Below are 4,673 nucleotides of genomic sequence, written 5' to 3'. Positions count from 1 at the left end.
ACATCTATTGTAGCTCCGGCTGTTGATAAAAATGGTCTACCTAAAAGGATAAGGATGTCGTCGTCTTCCTTGATATCCATGACCACAAAGTCTGTTGGGATATAAAGTTGACCGATCCTAACTGGGATATCTTCTAAAATTCCTACAGGATACTTAAAAGACCTATCGACTAATTGGAGGGATATCTTAGTTGGTTGTAATTCTCCTAAGTTTAACCTTTTACACATAGCTAAGGGCATTAAACTCACACTAGCGCCTAAGTCTAGGAAAGCTTTGTCGATCACATGACTCTATAGAATGCAAGGTATAGAAAAACTACCAGGGTCTTTCTCCTTTTTAGCAAGTTTATTCTCGGAAATAAAGTTGCATTCCAAGGGTTTGGGATTGTCAAGCCTACACTTGTTGGTTAAGATGTCTTTGAGAAATTTGGCGTTAGATGGAATATGGATGATGGCTTCGGTGAAAGGAATCTCTACATGAAGCTTCTCTATTACTTTTATAAATTTTTGTTATTGGTTATTGATTTTGGTTTGTTTAAGTCTTTGCGGATATGGGATTGGTGGTTTGTAAGGGGGTGGTGGTTTGTAAGTTTTATCCTTGGCTTCTCCTTCTTGGTCGGCTTGTTTTTCGGGTTCGATCGGTCCCTTTTCTTGGTTGGTAGGTATATTTTCTTTAGAAGCTTTTGACTCGCTCGTTGCTGGGTTATGAGGCCCCTCGTAAGCGGTCCTACTTCGTAATGAGATAGCGTTAGCTCGCCCTCGAGGGTTTGGTTGAGGTTGTCCAAGGAATTGTCCTTCAGGTGTAGTTTGTGGGGCTTAGTTTTGTGCTACCTGTGAGATCTGAGTTTCAAGCATCTTGTTGTGAGTAGTTATCTGATCAACCTTGGTCCCTAATTGCATTATCAGTTCGTTTACGTGAATGTTCTGGTTTAGGAATTCTTTATTTTGCTGAGTCTAGCCTGATATAAAGCTCTACATGATCTTCTCAAGGTTAGGCTTCTGGGGTACAACTTGCATAAGTTGATTTGGTTTTTGGGCTTGATAACCTTGTGGTCTCTGAGGTGCATAATTTCGGATAGGGTTCTGGTTTTTATAGGGAAAATTCGGGTGATTCTTCCATCCAGGGTTGTAGGTGTTTGAATATGGGTTACCTTGGGCGTAATTCACTTGGTCGGTGTTCAGTTCGTTCAAAAGGTTACATTCCGCCGATTCGTGTCCTTTAGATCCACAGAGTTCACACCCTGTGTGGACTACTGATGCGGTGTTAGTGTTTGTAGACATATGTTCGACCTTAAGGGCTAAAGCGTCCATTTTCTCCTGCATCATGTCCATAGAGCTTATCTCATGTATTCCACCTTGGGTCTCCTTTTTCTCTATTGATGCTCGTTCAGTTCCCCATTGGTAATGGTTTTGGGCCATATCCTCAATTAGGTCACAAGCTTCAAGGTAAGGTTTGTTCATCAATGTGCCACCAGCGGCAGCGTCGATGCTCATCTTTGTGTTATAATGGAGTCCATTGTAGAAGGTATGAACGATCAGCCATTGTTCTAGGCCATGGTGTGGACAGACTCTTAACAACTCTTTATATCTCTCCCAAGCTTCAAAGAGTGATTCTCCTTGGTTTTGAGTAAATCTAGTTATTTGGTTCCGAAGAACGGCAGTCTTACTGGGGGAAAATATCTAGCAAGGAATACTCTCCTAAGGTCTTCCCAGGTAGTTATTGAATTAGCTGGAAGTGAATCTAACCATGAACATGCTCTATCCCTGAGGGAGAAAGGAAATAATCTTAAAAGGATCGCATCAGGTGAAGCACCGTTGGATTTAAAGGTGTCGGCCAGTTGGATAAAGACTTTTAAATGTTGATTTGGGTTCTCAGTAGCGAGACCCGCGAATTGGTTCTGTTGCACTAATTGCAGTAAATATGGTTTTAGTTCAAAATTGCTGGCAGGAATAAGGGGGTTTACTATACTAGAACTAGGTTCCGCATCAGAGGGTTGGGCAAATTCCTTAAGAGGTCTTCGGTTGCGATTCTCGGCCATAGCTTTCTTAATTCGGATGAGTAAGAGGCGTGTACGAGTGTAACGTTCGGGTTCCGGTAAAGGATCTACTAAATTTCCGGTACTATGGGTTCTTCGCATTTACCGGCTAATAATGCCTTAGTCTAGACGGTGTAACAACAGGGTACGAAATTTGACGAAGTTAGTCTCCGACAACGGCGCCAAAAACTTGATCGATGTGTTCGCAAGTTCCCGAATCGCGTCAGAGTAATATAAAAGAATATTGATCCCACAAAGACCAAATCGTCAATCTATCGATTACTATCGTTACGATGTTTATCTAAGGTGGTATAAAAGAGATATTGATATTGCAAAATAACGGTAAATAATAAATGCAGTGCAGATAAAGACAGGTTTGAATGTATTTCACGTCAGGTAAACGATGTTTCGATTGTCTAAATAGAACTACTTATGGGGTAATATTTTCTACTCTTAAAAAGAATCCATTTAACAGGAACTGTCGCTTTCGCGTATTCAGAATCGAGTTTACCCTTAAATTAAGTGTTTTTATTGTCACTTATAAAAGGTGCGCTGAACGCTAAAGTAGTAAACCTATTTTTAAGAAATCAGACTCGTAAACTTAGTTGAAAAGTTATTTTGATTTGGAAAGTTTTACCCAAGGAGTTTCCTGATTTTAAATCTATCAACGCGTTCGAAAACAGTTTCAAAAATCGTTTTTCCGTAAAGTGATAAAAATTCCTAGTTAACTAAGCCAGGGTGCTTTCGCACTCCTTGAATAGTTAAAACTAACCAAGTTTGTTTCAGAAAACTCAAGTTAAAAATCAAAACAACCTTTAAAGCATTTCTACAGATTCAATATGTGAAACATCTCTTTAACTGCGATCCTTACATTCTAACCTTTGAAAGATTTAGCCAGACATGGTAATACAAACAATCACGACGATATCGATTATGATGAAAAGTTGTTTTAGAATGTAAGGCGTAAAGAACGAGTAAAGCGTGTAAAATAATTAAAACGAGCAATAAAGATAACGACGAGAAATTTAAATAAAGTAAAGGCAATGACAGGAATTAAATAAAGTAAAGTGTGGATAGAAATTAAATAAAGTAAATTGGGGACAAAAATTAAATAAAGTAAAGCGTGAACAAAAATTAAATAAAGTAAAGCATGACAGAAATTAAATAAAGTAAAGCATGACAAGTAAAATAAATAAAATTGATTAAATAAGAACCCGCTCTAAACAGAGGCTTTAAATCTGGTACAAGGAAAATAAACCTTCGACTCTGAAGATAAAGACGACAACAAAATCGAAGTGCTCCACCTCAGTCTCACTAAGGTGCGATAACCCCTCGATGTGACGGATTACCGCTTTTACAGATGATAAATTTAGTTTTAGTGTTGTAAACTAAGTTGGATGATTTGGAAATGAACTAGAACGACCTATTTATAGAGGAATTCAGCAGCTTACAAAGACCACGGTGCCCTTCAACTTCTCCTTAGTGGGAACGTGAAATACAAAGGTGGCGCCCGCCACCCCTTCATGGCGCTCGCCATGTGTGGAAATGGGAAAGTTCATTGGAACGTGGCGGTTACCTATTGGTTGAGGGCTAATGAGTCATGGCTTCTCCTATAGCGGCCGCCATGTGTAACGCCATGTGTATAATATTTGTCGAAAAACCCTAATTTTTGGTCTTTTTGCTTCGTTTCTTCTAAAAGGGTCCCGAAAGAGCTAAATATCTGAAAACAACATAAAAGAGAGCATAACACAAGAAAAATGATAATAAAGACCTAATAAACATGTGAAATCTGAGTCAAAAACGTGGTATGATTCAGTGTGATCAGAAAGCCATCCAGCCATTTGAAGAGCATATTGAAGTAGTCAACTTGGGTTCCGATGATGATGTGAGGGAAATCAAGATTGGGTCTCAACTGGGCTTTAAAGCGCTGTCTAAGGCTAAAAAAAGCGCTGTCTAAGGTCTTGTTTGTTGTAGTGATAGTATAATGGACTATGCTCATGAAACATACCACACACAAAAAGAGATATGCAAAAGAGGTGGCCTAATCTCATCCATACTCATGTTAATTTTTCAATCAACTAGCTTTAGGACTTTGAGATATCATAGGCCAAATGAGATGAATGCATAAAAAAGGGAAAGGAGATGAAGAGGGAGGGGAAAGGATCAAAACTCAAATTGATCAAAGGAGGAATTTTACCAAATTAATATCATCCATTCATTTTGGGAGATGGAATGTACATTCCATCAATCCCCTAAATCCAATGATATTAACTTGACAAAGTCAAATCAACCTTGATTAAGGCCCAACGACAAGAGTCAAACTCAAACAAGTCATCACAATTGGTCAACAAAATTATTTGGCATTTATTCAAATTAAAAATACTAAAATAAGGCATTTAAATTAAGTATGGTTTGTCAAATTCCTAAAACCTCATCAAAACACCAAATAAATGGCCATGAGATTTATCATAGGTCAAACAAGGTCAAAGGACCTTGGAGAAAAAAATTAAGAATCTTTAAAGACTTAGAAGTATTTTTAAACAATTAAAAACAAATTCAAAATCAATTAAATCATGAAAAATATTAATAATGATCCAAAAAATAAGTTTAATTCAGAATATGAAAGAGGAAATTATTT

General features: G+C 37.8%; 1 non-coding gene across 1 annotated transcript; it reads left to right on the top strand.

Moving 5' to 3' along the window:
* The first annotated feature begins 1,548 nt into the window (after positions 1 to 1,548).
* On the top strand, positions 1,549 to 1,655 carry LOC127117120 (small nucleolar RNA R71). The gene has a single exon (XR_007801880.1). It is a non-coding gene; the product is annotated as a small nucleolar RNA R71 (small nucleolar RNA).
* Positions 1,656 to 4,673: the final 3,018 nt, after the last annotated feature.

Source organism: Lathyrus oleraceus, chromosome 1 (genome assembly GCF_024323335.1).
Source record: "Lathyrus oleraceus cultivar Zhongwan6 chromosome 1, CAAS_Psat_ZW6_1.0, whole genome shotgun sequence".
NCBI classification, from domain to species: domain Eukaryota; kingdom Viridiplantae; phylum Streptophyta; class Magnoliopsida; order Fabales; family Fabaceae; genus Lathyrus; species Lathyrus oleraceus.
This window is presented reverse-complemented; position numbering and strand designations above follow the sequence as displayed.